This window comes from Puma concolor, chromosome D1 (genome assembly GCF_028749965.1).
Source record: "Puma concolor isolate L17-30 chromosome D1, mPumCon1.1.hap2, whole genome shotgun sequence".
NCBI lineage: Eukaryota > Metazoa > Chordata > Mammalia > Carnivora > Felidae > Puma > Puma concolor.
This window is the reverse complement of record NC_141676.1, coordinates 58,865,332-58,882,620: the sequence shown is the minus strand read 5'-3', so window position 1 is coordinate 58,882,620 and position 17,289 is coordinate 58,865,332. Positions and strand designations below refer to the sequence as shown.

General features: G+C 51.2%; 1 non-coding gene across 1 annotated transcript; it reads left to right on the top strand.

The window, feature by feature from the left end:
* Nucleotides 1-16,560: 16,560 nt before the first annotated feature.
* Nucleotides 16,561-16,665, top strand: LOC147576750 (U6 spliceosomal RNA). The gene has a single exon (XR_015241478.1). It is a non-coding gene; the product is annotated as a U6 spliceosomal RNA (small nuclear RNA).
* The last annotated feature ends 624 nt before the right edge of the window (nucleotides 16,666-17,289 follow it).

Here is a 17,289-nt window from a genome sequence, read left to right as displayed (position 1 = left end):
TGGCACAGTCTCCAGAGAGAAACCAAAGAGGCAGGCAGAGGCCAGCTCTCCTAGGGCCCTCAGAACAGGGCCGATGTGCAGGAAGGATGTGCTGGCATTGCTGTCAATGTTGGTGCCTGTTCTGATTGCCCAGGGCCCATCTCAAACCAGTAGTTACTCTGAATATCACTCCCCAGCCTCCACCCAACCCCCATCCCCGCCCTTTTTCTTGAGCCTGGAAGGATTTTCAGCGGGGATATAATTCAATCAGATGTGTGTTTTACAAAGATCTGTCAGGCTTCTGTGGGAGAAAGACTTAGAGGGAGCCAAGAACGGGAGCTGAGAAATCTATGAGTAAGCCCTCACAGCTACCAGTGAGAGGTGATGGCAGTCTGGACTAGGGCGTGGCAACACATGGAGAGAAATTGATGGAGTTACTCTTTAGAGGGTTGAAGCAACAGAAGCAAGGGTAAACCAGACATGGTCCCTGCCTTCCATGAGCTCAACAGAGAAACATCAGAGAAAAAAAGGCGTAGACATACCGAGCAATTAAAATCTGCTCAGTGAATCCTCCCCATGAATCTCAGAGGCAGGTACCAGTATTCTCCTTTTGCAAATGAGGAAGAGTGATGCGCTGTGGCAGATACTCTTGGGTGCCCACCCAGTAGTCATTCCCTTACCTCCTCTGTGCTAACAGAACCCCACTGGACAGGTGCTCAGCACCTGGGGTGAACTACTGAATGACCTAAGCGAACCTTAGCAACTCACTCTCCTCTGCTGGTGACTGGTCTAGGGCTGGGTATGTGATCCAACCTGGTGGGTTGTGGAAGGGGGGATTTTCCTCCTCAAAGGAGAGAGTCCTGTGAAGAGAAAGTCTTTTTGCTACCGCCCTGTTTTGCTTCTTACTTCAGATGCCATCAGCTAAGGATGTGAGATATGGAGCTGCGGCAGCCATCTTGTGGCCATGAGGCTAAGGATATGAAAACCAGCCATGCTAAGGAAGGCTGAAAAGAGCTGAGTCCTCAGGGACATCAATGACTCACACTGAGCCAATCTGGGGACCACCTACGTTTCTCGTTAGGCAAACAACAGATGTCCTTATAGCTTATGCCACTGCAGCAACGCTGCCAATGACCCTCTCATCCCTTTAACATTTTCATACACACCGGCCCCCACTGTGCTTTCACTCCCAAAAGCCAGCACCTGCTTTCCCTTGTCAGAGGATGGCCTTCAGGCTGCTGGAGCCCACTTTGCCTATGAGCATGAAAAGCCAGAAGAGCCTGGGAATTTACACCCCTGCCCCACCTCAAGGGAGGCCCTTAACCAGTGACAGATGAGTATGGAGGTGTCAGTCCTCCAGCTGCCTTGCACTGACCTGGCCAGCTCTGAGGGGTGACCTGCACTGTCCTCAGAGCTCCTCTATAAGATGGAGCCGAAGTTTCTCTTTGTGGGACTTGTCTTGATGTCACCCCTCCCCCCACCTCCAGTCCTACTTCTCACTCTGGTTTCTCTTGGAAACCTTCTTCCTAATACACATCATTTTCACATGACTCCTTGCCTTAAGTTCTGTTTCTAAGAATCCCAACCTAAGACAGCCACTATTAGTCAAGTTTTCTATACTTGCAGCCTAAAGCATCCTAACGGTCATAACATAGCAAGGGGAAGGTCTTACAGCAAGTTTGCTCAAATGTAGTTTTCCTGCTTGCAAATCCTATGTTTTTTGTAAACGAACTAATTAATAAGCTGGTGATTAAAATTTATTTTTGTAAAGTGCTGTGTTCCAAACATAATTAGCTGGCTCATGGCAGCTAATTACTACTGAGTATCTCCCATGAACCAGCACCAGGCTGGCTTTACCTCAGTGGCCCCACTCAATCTTTACCAGAACCCGATGAAGTGAATATGATTTGTATTAGTTTTCTATTACTGGGTCACAAACTACCACAAATCTAGCAGCTTAAAACACATTTATTACCTCACAGTTTATATAGGCCAGAAGTCTGGGCACGGCTTAGCTGGGTTCTCTGCTTTAGGATCTCACCAGTCCACGATCCAGGTATCCACAGGGGTGTGGTCTCATCTAAGACTCAACTGGGGAAAAGACCCACTTCCAAGTTCCCCCAGGTTATTGGTAAAATTCATCTCATTGCGGTTATAGGACTGAAGTCCCTCTTTTCTTGCTGGCTGCCAGCCAGGGGCCAGCCACTCTCAGTTCCTAGCGACTACCAGCTGGTCTTACAACAACAACTTACTTCTTCAAAGTTAGGAACAGAGTCTCTGACTCCATGGAGGATCTAGTTCCTCTCTTAAGGGCTCTTACCTGATCACATCAGACCCACTCAATCTCCCTTTTGAGTGACTTAAAATTAACTGATTTGGGACCTCAATTCTGCAAAATCCCTTCACCTTTGCCACATTCCACTGGCCAGAAGCAAATCACAGGTCCCACCCACCCTCAAAGAGAGGGATTATGCAAGGTGTGAACATCATGGGGAACACCATGGGGGCTGTCTGCCACACTATCTTTATCCTGATCGCACAGTTGGGGAAACCGAGGCAAAGAGGAGTTTAGTAATCTTATCCAAAGTCATGCTGCCAATGAGTAGGGGTGGAATGTGGTTTCCAACCCGAGTACTCTAGTTCAGAGCCTGCACTTTTATTTTTTATTTTTATTTTTTTATTATTTTTTTAATGTTATAGTGCATTTATTTTTTTTATTTTTTATTTTTCAATATATGAAATTTATTGTCAAATTGGTTTCCATACAACACCCAGTGCTCATCCCAAAAGGTGCCCTCCTCAATACCCATCCCCCACCCTCCCCTCCCTCCCACCCCCCATCAACCCTCAGTTTGTTCTCAGTTTTTAACAGTCTCTTATGCTTTGACTCTCTCCCACTCTAACCTCTTTTTTTTTTTCTTCCTTCCCCTCCCCCATGGGTTTCTGTTAAGTTTCTCAAGATCCACATCAGAGTGAAACCATATGGTATCTGTCTTTCTCTGTATGGCTTATTTCACTTAGCATCACACTCTCCAGTTCCATCCACATTGCTACAAAAGGCCATACTTCATTTTTTCTCATTGCCACGTAGTATTCCATTGTGTATATAAACCACAATTTCTTTATCCATTCATCAGTTGATGGACATTTACAGAGCCTGCACTTTTAACTGTGACCCTGCACTGACTAGCTTCTGCCCCAAGTACTGCCCCTTTCCTTATGTCCCCTAACCTCCTCAATAATCATAAAGAGGAAACAGAGGCTCAGAGAGGTTAAAAGACTCACCCAAGGTCACAGAGTGGTGGAGTCAGAGTAACAAACCAGGTTTATCAAACTCCCAAACCCAAGATTTTAACCAGTAATGAAAGACAGTCAGTGCCTTAACAGAGGAACAGAGTGCTGAAAAAGTTCATGGGAGGGGCACCTGGGTGGCTCAGTCAGTTAAGCATCCCGGCTCTTGATTTCGGCTCAGGTCATGATTTCAGAGGTCAGGCTCTGGATTGACAGCACTGAGCCTGCTTGGGATTCTCTCTCTCCTTCTCTCTCTGTGCCTCCCCTGCTCGTAATCTCTCTCGATATAAATAAATAAACTTTAAAAAAAAAAAAAGTTCCTGGGAGGTAAAGAACACCCCACTGGGACCAGGGTGGGACAGGAATGTGAGAGGTAGCCTTTCAACAGGGTCATGAGGAAATGACAAAGTCTGGCTATTTGAAATAGAGTAGGGGGGTGGCAAGGAGGAAGTATTTTTCCATGGAAGGGACAGCTTGGGCAAAGGCAAGTAAGCAGGAAAGCACAGATGTTGGGATGAGGTGGAAATGGAGGGTGGCTTCATACCAAGATGAGGGATTGTGAGAAAGCAGCAGGAGATGTGGCCAGGACCCAATCTGGAACACCATGATAAGAAGTCAGAGTCTTATTTTGAAGGCAACTGGGAGCCACAGCACAGTATTGAGCAGCAGCAGCCATTCACCAAAATACCTTTAGAGGTAGGTGTTAATGGCAGAGTGTGGGAGAGGGGACTGTTAGGAGTTTTCCTGCTTCTAACGGCCTTTCCCACTCAAGGACACCTTTGATTCTCAAGGTTGTGCCCATTTTGTGAGCAAGGACACCGATATCCTGGAGGACACAGTACTCTATAAGGGGAATAAAACTAAGTAGTGGGGCCAAATGTCCCACTTCAGTCAGGATACTGTGGGGATTGGAAGCAAAGACTGTATTTTTCTAACAATATGGCTCATTTATCCTTTGCACATGCCACATTCACGCACCAGAATCAACATGGCATTTGTTCAAAATGTGGATTTTGAGGCTCCAAGCCCCAAGGTTCTGATTCAGCAGGTGTGGAGTGGGGCCAGGTTTTGGCATTTTAAACAAGCTCCCCAGGCAGACTCAGAGGTCCAGGCTGCCCCTTTAGGAAACCCTGAAGAGCAAGGGCACCGGGGTGGCTCAGTGGTTAAGCGTTGGACTTCTTTGGCTCAGGTCATAATCTCATGAGTTCCAGCCCCGTGTCGGGCTCTGTGCTGACAGCTCAGAGCCTGGAGCCTGCTATGGATTCTGTCTCCCTCTCTCTCTGTCCCTCCCCCACTTGCTCTCTCTCTCTCTCTAATATAAATAAACATTAAAAAAAAAATTAAGAAACCCTGAAGAGCATAAGGTTCAAAACTTGGGTCATAGAGAGCTGTCCACAACGCAGCCTTTCCCCTCAAGGCCTTCTCCTCCTCCCCATCCTCTAGTGGTTGCTGGCCGAGTCAGACCTCATCAGCCATCCCAGCAACATTTTAAGAGCTGGCTGCCTGAGCTGAATGCTAGTATTACTGGGGAAACCGAGGCCCGGGGCGCCCATGACGTGCCCCGGGTCCGTGCGCCTTAAAAAGCGCGATTCGAACTCGAGGCGGCGGCTCCGGGAGGGCTCCACTTCCCGCGGCTGCCAGCAGGGGTACGCGGAGCCTGGGGATCCGCAGGCAGGAGGCGGGGGTCGGGGCGGGGGCGCTGGAAGAACGGGGGCTTTGATTTCCATCTCCCGGCGCAGACCCAGACACTAATTAAAATCGCCTGGGCCGCGGGGGCGGCGGGGCGGGCACAAAGCCGGCTTTGACCGGGAGGCGGCGGCGCTGGCGGGCGCGGGGCCGCGCCGCACAGGGGCCGCTTGTGGGACGTGTTTGTTTTTGCTCGTAAAGCGCGGCAGCCGAGCGGTGCCCGGGCGGCGAGGGGGGCCGGAGCCGGGAGAGGGCCCCTGAGGCCACGGCCGCCCGCCCCCGCTCGGCCCGCTGCACGCCACTCCCGCTCCGCTGCCCTCGACCCCACCCCCTCCCCCCCTCCGCTGCCGACCGCTCCCGGCCTCAGTTTCCCCGTGTATTAACATGGTAATGATGATAACCTAGTAGCATTACTGAAAATGTTTATTGAGGCTTTACTGTATTCCAGGCCCTGGGCTGAGACCTTCTTCCACTTCGTTTTTAGTCCTCCCAACTTCATTAATATCCCCATTTTACAGATGAAGCCTGGAGAGGTTGACCTTGCCCAAGGTCACACAGCTCTAAATGAGAGAGCCAGGACTGGAATCCAACCCTGCGTCTCCAGAAGTTATAGGAGGCTGTCTTCCAGCAGAAGGAGTGCAAGGCTAGGGCCAGATGGGTTCGGCACAGGAAGGTGGGTTTCAGCAGGAGGAATGTTCCTAGTCAGAGTTTGCTCACTCCCTATCAAGCTGTCCATTAGACTGGGCTCCCCAGCGCTGGGGTGTTCAAGCAGAGTCCAAACACAACCAGTGGTGGCACTATGAGGTCCCTTCCAGCCCCGGTCTTTAGGATCCCTGACTATGCACGAAGGCACTGCCCTGCAGGGGAAGCACCTTCCATCCTGGGCTGCCCTAGGTATTGGGGGTGGAGTGGGGTGCAGGTCTGTAGGTGGGTGGGGACCAGGAAAAGATGGGAGCCTCCTCCTTGGAAGCCTCTGTGGTTGGAGGGATCCCCTGCCTCATGGTCAGAGAATCACTGAACCTTAGGCTCGCCCTCTGGGCCTTTACACTCTAGCCTCCTGTGATCAGGACTTGCTCCAGCCGTGCGGATCTCTCTTCCACCGACTTCTCACCTGACTTCTGCTCACACTTTAGTTATCAGCTTAGAGCAAGTTCTACTCTCTCAGCACCCACCATTTGTCCTTTGGAATCCCCCTCACAGTGGTAATAATGTGCTCAATGACCTTGCCTTTCTTGTCAGATCAGGGCTGCTAAGGGTGGGACCGTGTGGGCCTTGCTCACCTCTCTGCCACCTGCCAGTCCCTTCCCTTGATGGATTGTGCCAGGAAGATGCGCTGGGACCAGAGCTCAACTGAGACCAGCACAGGCTCAGTTAAGTCCTGCAGGTGAGGGTGGGTGTCATCAGAGACATATAGAACCTTGGTGGGGGCTCAAGTTCACTGCTTAAGGTGGTGACAGACCAGGCAACTGAGAGTTCCCATCCAGTGACGTGGGCACTGACAGAGGTGTCCTGTGGTTAGGGGTCCCACCACCCCTCTGAGACTGGACTCAAGCAACCTGAGCTCTAAGCTTCTCCACCTCTCCCCCACCCCTGCCCCATTGCTACCCACCATGTGCTGCACACAAATAGCTGTACCCCACTAACCCCAGCCACCTGCGAGGAGGAGAGCACGAATGACGGGGAGGAGGAGAACAAGGCGGGAGGGTTTCTCTAAGGCTCTCCTCCTCTCTAAGTCCTGAGAGCCAGAGCTTGGACAGAGACACTATTAACACAAAATTTGCAAACATGGCTTCTAAAAATAGCTCTGGCTGGCAAGGCCCACCTGGCACGGCTGCACCTTTGCGGCTGCTGGCCCCCTCCCAAAGGAGCACCGCCTCAGTCTGTCAGCAAGCATGTCACTCTGCCCTCCCCCACCCGTCGTGAGGGCAGCAGCCACAGCTCTGGGTCTAATCGTGGGGAGAGACCCAGCAAGAAGATGAGGCCTGTCCCAATCTGAAGGGGGTGGGATGTGCAGGCTGAGGAGGAAGATGGTCTTGCCTATAAGGTGCGGTGGAGGACTGGGGGGGGGAGGCAGCGCTGCCCAAGGGAGCTCCCCCATTGGGGTGGGAGGTAGGGTACATATATACAAAAGGCCAAAGCAGCATTTAAACTCCTGCAAATGAAGATAGCCCAATCCAAGTAAAAAATACCAAGAAGAAAGAAAACACACGGGGAGAAGGGCAGGGCCAGGAGAATGGTTTCCCTGGTCACAAGGAACCCAGATGGGGGTGGGCACATGGTCACCCCCAGCAAATCCTCAGGACTAGAGGGCCAAGAAGCTACCTGAGAACTCGTCTTGTCCAACCCTTTCTTTGAACAAAATGAGGAAGTTAAGGCCCGGACTAGTGATGTGACTTGCCCCAGTTCCCTCAGCAGGTCAGTTGCAAGAAAGACTGAGCTGAAAAGTCAGTTCCAAGACTGGATCTACCGACCTGATGCCCTTTTCAGAGGCCTGCCTCTCTGCTGGCTCTGATGGAATGACTGTCATTAATAATGAGTCTCAAAATTGTCCTTTTCCATGTTGGTTTATTCAGAAAAGATTCACTGAGCACCTAGTATGTGCCAAACACTGGCTACACAAAGGTAAACTGGACAGGTAGGCCCTGATTTCTGGTAAATTCCGTTCCAATCTAATAGCAAGAACTGCTCAGGTGTGCACAGAGCTCTGGTGTTGTTCAAGTTGCCTTCAGGCAAACTCACAAAACAGAATACATATTTGTGTTCTCCAGGTTGCAGTTGAGGAAACTGAGGCTCAGGCAGTGAATAACTTGTCTGAGGTCACCTGGTAAAGTTGGGACTAGAGCCTCCCATGTTGCCTCAGGAGGCCTCGGATTCCTTCTAAATCACTGGGGATGGCTTGAAGGAGGCCAGTCACTTGCTTCTGGAAGCCTCCTATTCTGGATGACTCCATGGATCAGAGCTAAGAGGGTACTGGAAGGCCCCATGACCAGAAACACCAGATTACCCTGTAGTGCTTTGCTTTCGATTGGATTCAGCAGCATTCCCCGGACACATGATATAGGCAGATCTCGGTCCTCACAGAGGGCTTGGGAAGCCTGGCTGCTCCCTACTGGGTAGTTTCTACCCAGCTCTCCGTAGCCCTCCCCGTGGATCCATCCAACCAGACACAAATGCTTATTCCTGGAATGGGAAAGGAAAGCCAGAGCTATAATCTTCCTGGCTTTCATACAGGCCCCATTCGGGCTTCACAGCAGGGAGGGGTCACGGTGGTCGGCAGATGTGAAGACACGTGACCTCCCTCAAGGGAGTCCTGGCTGTGCTGGGTCCCTCACAACAGCCTCTGGGCATTGGCCGCCTGTGGTCTCTAGACCCCAGGCTCACGCTGGATATGGACCTGGATGCCATTTCTTCCTGTTTTGATGCCACAACTAATTCTACTCCTTAATGGGCTCATTCCGGGTGAGCTTATCCGGGGCCTGAACATTCACTCCAACCATTCCCCAACACCCACAGGGGCGCCTCACTGCATCTACATCTTTCCACTTGCTGCCTAGAACTTTCCATGACGCAATGCTTGCCTTGAGTCCCCATCTATCATACACCTTATGGGCTGACAGGGCTCTGACCGCGGGCCCAGGGAGTAACTGGCTGTTCCACTCTGCCCGCAGACTCTGAGATCCATCTGCAAGAGAGAGGCATCCCCTGCCTCAGAGAGCCTGCTGCCTGCACAGTGCCTTCTGATGCAAGTGGCCACTTTTGGGGCGCCCGGGTGGCTCGGTTGAGCGTCTGATTTCGGCTCAGGTCATGATCTCACGGTTCGGTTCATGAGTTCAAGCCCCACATCGGGCTCACTGTTGTCAATGCAGAGCCCACTTCAGCTCCTCTGTCCCCCCCTCTCTCTCTGCCCCTCCCCCACTCATGCTCGCTCGCTCTCTCTCTCTCTCTCAAAAGTAAACATTAAAAAAGAAAAGAAAATGGCCACTTTGGGGACATACATTGCCAGCTTTGAGTTTATAAACCCCTTCCACCCTCGCCACACCTAAGGCAAAGGCACCCATCTCTAGGCTGGATCTAAGAGAGACTAAGTGCTCTAAGAGGTGGCCTGGCTCAGGAATACTGCCCCCGAGGGACACTCCAGGGTAAGTAGAGACAAACCCAATCTGAAGGCACTAAGGATATTCACAATATTTTCTTCTGGTGAAACAGCTATGCTACCCCACCCCCTTTCAAAAAAGCAGAGCTGGGCAGGTGTTTGCACAGGGGAGGCCACTGATGAGACCAGAGGTAGGGAGAGCAGCAGCTCAGTTTCCCTAGAGCCCCAAGGTGGCCTCTGGGAAGACTCTGTACAGTGAGGTGATCAGCTCACCGGGGGTAAATAGCCCAGTCTGTCGGAACGCTCCCTCCAGGGATCCGAACTGAGGCCCACCGTGGCAATGGGCACATAAAAATGGAGGAGGATGGGGCATGTGTTTGCCTTGATGTCTGAGCCCTTCCCAGTACGAGGCCATGTGTTTCCCGTCCCACCCACCCAGAGAAGGAATCCTGAGATGGCCTGAGAGAGCCCATGCTCCTTGCAACCAAAACGCTTGTCTAGGTAACAGATTCTGTGCCTTCGAGGTTTAAATAGGAGGCCCAGAGGGTGGGCAGAAAAAAGAAGCAGAGACAAGTAGGAGGCTGAGTCATGGGACTAGGAGGGCCTAATCTGGGCGCTGGGGATGCTCCTGGAAAGGCCTCTGGAGGGGCTGCCAGGCCATCAAAGCTGCAGGTTAGACACTGATACTGAAAAGGCTGTGCCGCTCTCGCCATCCCCCATGTTCCCACAGTACCTCAGTGGGCCTCGATTCCTTGCAACCTGAGCAACCCAAACCTCCCACTGGACTCCTGCAAAAACCCTCTGGCTGGAAGGGAGCAGCCCCTACCATGGTGTCAACTGCCAGGTGACCCAGATAAGTCCCTCGGCCTCTCCCGAACTCAATTTTCCCATCTAGAAATTGGGGAGACCAATCCCAGCTTCTCCAAATCCTCCAAATGTTGGCAGAGGGCAGGGGCTGCGCGAATAAAATGAGCTCACGAATTGGAAACCACACCAAGGCTCAGCATCCAATTACACGTGATTCATCGTTTATGACCTCATCCGCATGAAAACACCAAATGGCAAATCCTCGCCATTCTCCCTTCACTCAGGTTAGCAGATCATTCAGTCATTCGGTCAACGGATACAGAAAAAGCCCCGCGTGGGCACCTGGCGCCATTTGGGTCTTGGGAGGCACAAGAGAAAGAGCCCCCGGCATAATAGCCCTCCAAGGGCTCACAGTCTGTCTGGAAGGTGAGGTACGCACAAAACCGAATCACCACCATTTGCTTGGGCACTCTATGCCCCCACTTTGCCATGTGCTCTGTAGACGATGTTTCATTGAACAGATCACCCCGTCACAGGGGTACGAGTAGTCTGTCCGCTAAAGAGGAACCTGAGATTCAGAGAGGTGGCGGGGAGGCTTGTCCAATGCCATCTGATTCGTGGCAGTGAAGCATCAGCACTGTGGTCTCTGCGGCTTCTCTGGCTGCCCGTGGATGCTGCTGAGAGGGGTCGGCGTGCACCAGGAGGTGCTGCCCACTGTCACTCCCTGAAGTCTGCTCTGGCCTGGCCCCACGTCTCCCGGGGCTCCCTCGCAGCGTACCCACCCCACCCTGGCACATCTGTCCCCTCACTGCTGAGAACGGCAGCTCCTGTGTGTCATGGGGCTAGCTCCTCTGACTGGGAGCTAGAAAGACTGGGAGCTCTCTGTTTGACAGGTTAGGGAGAATGAATCCCCTTCACCTTTGATCTTCCCTGGGGTCAGGCCCCATGGGTCTAAGAAATCAGGGGCAGCTCACGGTCTTAGCAACAGGGGCCCAGCGTGAGCCCAGGATGTCAGCAGGAGTCACACAGCTGCCATTTACCATGGTTAAATGTGTGTGCCTAACTCTGGGCGGGCTACTTGCCCTGCATGGTCTTACTTAATCTGCACATGAGATGTTGTTGCTCTCCAACTTTACAGATGAGGATATGGGGCTCAGAGAAGCTTAGTGACTTGCCCAAGACCGCACAGCTAGTAAATGATGGAGCCGGGCCTCGATCTTGTCCCTTGACTCCATACATCCCACAGCAGCCTTTTAGGTAAAGATCCAATTCACCGTCTGGCATTTAAGACTTTGAGCAGGATGACCTCAAAACCATCAGCCAGATGGGCCTCCTCCTCACCAGACCCACATAGGCCTGCCCCTGCCTCCCAACATCTCTTCCTACCCTCCATCACCGGAGCTGTCCTCCTGCTCCTCCCCTTCCCAAGGAACTCTAGCACTTAAAGGATGGGGGGTGGAGACTGAGAAGGAGAGTTAGAAGGGGAGGGAAGGGAGGAAGGGGTCTCAGCAAACAAGGAAGTTAGGACATACGGACTCGGGAAGAGAGGCCAGCAGGACCAGCGGGTTTCTTTCTCCCCTTCTGCATGCCACTTGGGCAGACAATCAGTGTAGTCAGCTAAGTGCCACAGACTGTACGTGTCACCCTGGGCAAAGCAAAGCACAGTCCCTCTGAGTTCCGGCTACCCCGCCCATCCCCCCACCCCACCCCCACCCTGTCCTTGGAAGGAGTGTGCTTCAAGACCTCGCCAGCTCTGACACTCTGCCCCTGAATGGCAGCTGCTGGGCCTCCCCCCACCCCCTTCATGCTCCTGCTGCAGATGCTCCCTTGCTCCAGACGGGAGCAGTGACCAATAACCCACTCACCTACACGAGACAGCAGTTCTCCGGAAGCAGGGAGGGGTCCAGCCTAGTGGGTGCTGCTACCCAGTGAGAGGGGTCTCAAGAACCCTGGAATAAGAGGCAGGACGCCTGGCTTCTGGTTCTATTCTGTTATTCACTCTGCCTAGTGATGTCGGGCACGTTAGTTCTTTCTCTGCCTATTTCCTCAGCCATGAAATGGGGGTGGGGACCATGCTTCCAGTCCCGACAATGAAGGAGTTAGCTGCAACAGAGGAATTCCAGGCATGGGCAGGGGAAGTTTTGGGGAGGCTTTTGGGGACTGGCTGCTCTTTCCACCTGGGTGGCTGTTGGGACTGGCTGAGGAACATGAAGAGGAGGGACAGGGACCTACATAAGGAGAAGTGCCCGGCAGGGGACATGAGAATGACGAGGAGAGACTGACAGGAGAAGGCTGAGCGGAATAAAGGGAGAGGTGGAGACATAGAGGGAGGATGGAGAGCATCCCGGTCAGACAGGGGGGGAGGCGGGCAGGAGAGGGGCTGAATCAGGTCCACAGCTGCACACCTGGGGCAGGAAGCACCAAGGGTGGAGTGACCACTAGGCCACCAAGAGCCAGGGGTATGAAGGTGGAGCCAGTGCAACACTGTTTGCTATTTTTCATAAGAAAAAAATGGAGGACCACCGACTGTGGGAGCGCTAGGGACCTTCTGATGTCTCTCCTGAACTCTTCCGTGCAAAATTGCAAAATCACACTAACATCAACTAAGTAAGAGCGATATGCACAGAGAAAAGCCTGGAAGGACCTCTCCTCTGGAAGGAGGGAGGAAGTACGATGGGAAACAGGTATACCAGACATCAATGATATATGTAACTGCATATTCTTAAGCCGGAGAGCAGGTACACAGGTGTTGATAATATTATTATTATACTTTTTCATGCGTCAACATATCTTATTTTTTAAAAAATCCCTGTAAGGGAATTTGCCAAAGTCTTCGCACTGGTTCTTTGGGAGAATGGAATTATCACAACTGTTATTATCTTCTTTTCACTTTTGGTAGCTTCCAAATGTTCTATATTGGGCAGCTATGGAAAAATAACTGAACCCTTTAAACTCTCGCTGCTATGACCACAGTTTTAAGTCTTCAGTGGAAACTAAACACCACTGTTTGAGCCCCTCATCCTCATGCCCTTCCTCTCATCAGTTCACAGGCTCAATAAGCCAGCAGCTCCTCCACACTCTTCCTCCCCACCCTGCAACTGATGCTTCTCCAAAGCAAGGCTTTCGGCTCTCTTAGTTCCTTGAGCCCAAGATTACTAGGTTTATAGTGGAAAGAAAAGGGCCTGAGTCTTAGTGACCTACTGGTTTGGGCACTTGACCACTCTAAGTCTTAGTTTCCCTATTTGCAAAATGACCCAAGATTTTTGTGAGGATCAAATGAGGTGATACAGATAAAGCATTCAGCATGAATTAACAGTGCCTGGAACATAGGAAGTATTTAATAAATTTGCATCATCTTCATTATCATCATCATTGTTGACTGCCTACTGCTTCCTCTAGGAAGTCTTGACTTCACGAAAGAAATATTTCAGCTTGAGCTGGGCACCGAGCTGGCCTTCTCCTGATCCAAAAAAAAATCTGGATCCCAGTCTCCACTCTGTCAGCAACTGTGTGACATTGGGCGAGTTCCTCCCCTTTCCAATGCCTTAGTTTCCTCATCTGCAAAATGGTAGGCTTAGACTTCCTGTTCCAATAGTCTATGACTGGGGTAACCATATAAACCAGAATGTTTTTGAGAGAGAAATGGGCACTATCAATAATCATTTCAGGATGACAGGTTTAATGCAGAACAATCCCAGGCACACTGGGAAGTCTGGTCACTCCATTCTTAACAGATCCATTATCTCCTTGCCCACCAGGGTGGTAAGCAAAATAATTCCCCTTCCTCCCACAGACAGCCACTTCCTAATCCCCAGAACCTGAGGATATGTTAGATGACATGGCAAAAGGAATTAAGGTTGCAGTCAATTGACCTTGAGATGGGGAGATCATTCTGGATTATTTGGGTGAGCCCAGCATAATCATAGGATCCTAATAAATTGAAGAGGGAAGTAAAAGAGGGAATGCCAGAGTGACACAATGTAAGAAAGACTTGACCCGACCTCACCAGCTTTGAAGATGGGTCCAAGGAATGCGGGCAGCCTCTAGATGCTGAAAAAGGTAAGAAAATGGATTTTCCCGGGGCACCTGGGTGGCTCAGTTGCTTAAGCATCTGACTTCAGCTCAGGTCATGATCTCGTGGTTCTTGAGTTTAAGCCCTGCATTGGGCTCTGCTCTGACAGCTCAGAGCCTGAAGCCTGCTTCAGATTCTGTGCTCCTTCTCTTTCTCTGCCTCTTCCCCACTTGCATTCTGTCTCTCTGTCTCTCAAAACTAAATAATAAAAACATTTAAAAAATTTTTTAAAAAAAGAAAAGAAAATGGATTTTCCCCTATAGCCTCCAGGAAGGGATGCAGACCTACTGAAGCCTTGATTTTAGGCCAGTGAGACCCATTTTGAGCTTCTGACATCCAGGACTGTAAGATAATAAATGTGTGTTGTTCTCAGCCACTAAGTTGGTGGTGATTTGTTATAGCAGCAATAGGAAACTGATACACCTAGTATGGCTCAGTGGGTCTCTTTGGCTGGTTGTTCTGTAAATGCCATCCTTGGAACTTAAGAGAACTAATCTAAGCACCAGGAGAGCTGGAATCTGGTCCCTGCTCTGATATTAACTCACCCTGGACCCTTGGGCCTTGGGCCTCTATAAAATGGGGGATAACATTCCCTGCCTTATCTATCCCTGTGGTGGTGGTTGGGGGGGGGGGGTTGTCCCACATTCAATGACTCATTCTATGCTTAGCTCTATGCTGGGGGCTGGAGCACCAAGATGAACCAGACCTAGTCCCAACCCCATCCCTGCTCTTGAGGTGGGTACACAGACATGTAAGCAGGTGATTAAAATACAATGTGATGAACAGAAAGTTTTGTATGAGTGTACACAGAGAAATATATAGGCCCACCTGCTGGGGGTGGGAGTGGGAGGACAGTCAGGGAAGGCTTCCTGGAAAAGGTGATACCAGAGCTGGGTCTTAAAGGTTGAGTAGGAGAATCCAGGCAAAGCAGATAAGGAGGGCAGGGAAGAAGGAAGAAAGAACAATCCAGACAGAGCAATCAGCAGAGAAGCAAGCCCCCAGAGATGTGAATCAGCACGGCACGGGGGACAGAGATATGAGCAACTTGGTAGTATTGACTTGGAAAGCCTGAGTATAAAGGGGATGCTATGAGGATTCAGTGGAATGACGGGTGAAGGCATGATGTGAGCACAAGGTTGTATTATCGGTCTGCGTGTCCCCCAGACCAGTGCTGGGTCAGGAGACGATCTGTAACGTATGATTCCTCTTGACCTGGCTCTTCTGGTTGTCTCACCCTCACATTCCCCCCAGACATGTGCCAAAGGCCTGGCAGCTGCCTCAGCCTACTGTGGGGGATGGGGCCGTGCAAAATTACAGCCACTGAAAGAGGCCGGCGTGACCTCAGCAGCTAGGTTTCATCATTCTGAAATCATGCTCCTGGCCTTAGTCAGAGGCAGAGAGGTGGGGAGGAGAGGGTGGGAAAGCAGAGCGGGTGGCAGTAGGTTTGGGCGAGGTGCCGGGGCTGAAGGAGAAAGCAGCTGGCACCAGCAGGGGGTGAGACTCCAGCTTGGCTTGCATCCATCATGCTGTGTGACCTCAGGCCAGATCCTTGCCCATTCTGGGTCTCTCTGGGCAGCATGGGTCCTTGGTGCTGTTCCCAAGGCCTGTCCCCGGTGGAACCTCCTTATGGAGGTAAGAACCCTGGGATCTGCTGGTCATTCCTGTGCATGTGGCTCTTTGTGGATAGTAGGAGCCTGTGCCTGGCCTGTCGGGGTTTGGGGCAGGGCTCCAGCAGTAGGCTGCTCCATTGGATCCACATTTCCCACAAAGTCATGCCTTTGTGAGGCACATGAAGCTAACTGGCTTCTGTCAGGGCCAAACCTATACAGATGTTTCTAAGCTTTGGGTTACCTAGCTCACACTACCCAGGCGTGTTCCATTTGCATTCTGCATCCTTGTCCAGTCTTTTAAGCAGCAGTGTCTGGGTGAGGCCGAATACCTTAATTTGCTAGGGCTGCCATTAGTAAGTACCACAGACTGGGGAGCTCAAACAATAGAAATGTATTTTCTCACAATTCTGGAGGCTAGAAGTCCAAGATCAAAGTGCTGGTAGGGCTGGTTTCTTCTGAGGCACCTCTTTGGCTTGTACGTGGCCACCTTCTTGCCTTGGCTTCACATGGTCTTTTCCTCTGTGTGTCCTAACCTCCTCTTAAAAGAACACCCAGTCATGGTGGCCCAGCCCGTGATTTCGTCGAACTCAATTACCCCCTTTAAAGGCACTATGTCCAAATACAACCACATTCTGAGGTACTGAGGGGTAGGACTTCAATATACGAATTTTGAGGGGGACACAATTCAGCCCGTAACACTGGGCTTTGGAATTGCTCGCGGAGTTTTTTTCTAAATACAGCTGTCTGGGCCCGTCCCCAGAGATTCTGAGGGTAAACTCCATGAAGGCGGGCCAGGGGCTTGCCCACTACTGTATCCCTACCGCCTAGAACGGTGTCTGGCACGTGCAAAAATATTTGTGGAACGAAAGGATGACTTAATAAGCTTGGGATGGGGCCCACGTGTTTGTCATGTACAAAGTTCCACAGTTGATTCTGATTCATCTAGGGGTGGCATCCCCTCGAGATATGACTGGGTTTCATCTTTCCTGTTGCTGGATGGGAAGCCTAAGGCTCAGCAAGGAGCGCTCACTTTGGCAGCACATATGCTAAAGTTTGAAGGAGACAGAGATTAGCATGGCCCCCGTGCAAGGGTGACATGCTAAGGTTCAGTAAGAAAAAGGAATACTGGGCCTGGCACTCCAAAGAATGTGGGCTCTTTGGGTCTGCCCCAGCACCACTCCAGGACGCCCAGGACACGGGGGAAAAGGGAAAGCGGGACCTAATGCTGCCTTTTGTACCTCTTTATCTAGCTCTTCATTGCATCCTTTGTAATATCCTTTCTAATAAACTGGTAAACGGCAGTGTTTCTGAGTTTTGTGAGCTGCTCTACCAAATTAATTGAACCCGAAGAGGAGGTTGCGGGAACCTCCAATTTATAACCAGTTGGTCAGAAGCACAGGTGGCCGTAGTCTCGTGAGACCGAGCCCTTAACTCATGAGATCTGATGGTATCTCCAGGTAGCCAGCATCAGAATTGACTTAATGGCAAGCTCAAGCCCCACATCGGGCTCATCACTGATGGTGCAAGGCCTGCTTGGGATTCTGTTTCTCTCTCTCTGCCCCTCCTGCACTCTCTCTCTCTCTCCCTCTCAAAAATGAATAAACTTAAAAAAAAAAAAGAAAAGAATTGACTTAATGGCTTGGTGGTGTTGGAAAATACACATTGGACCTGACTTCAGCACCCTTCACATATGGCCCCTGCCAACCCCCCGCCTCACCCACCCTCACCCCTGCCCAGCCTATGGTTTAAAC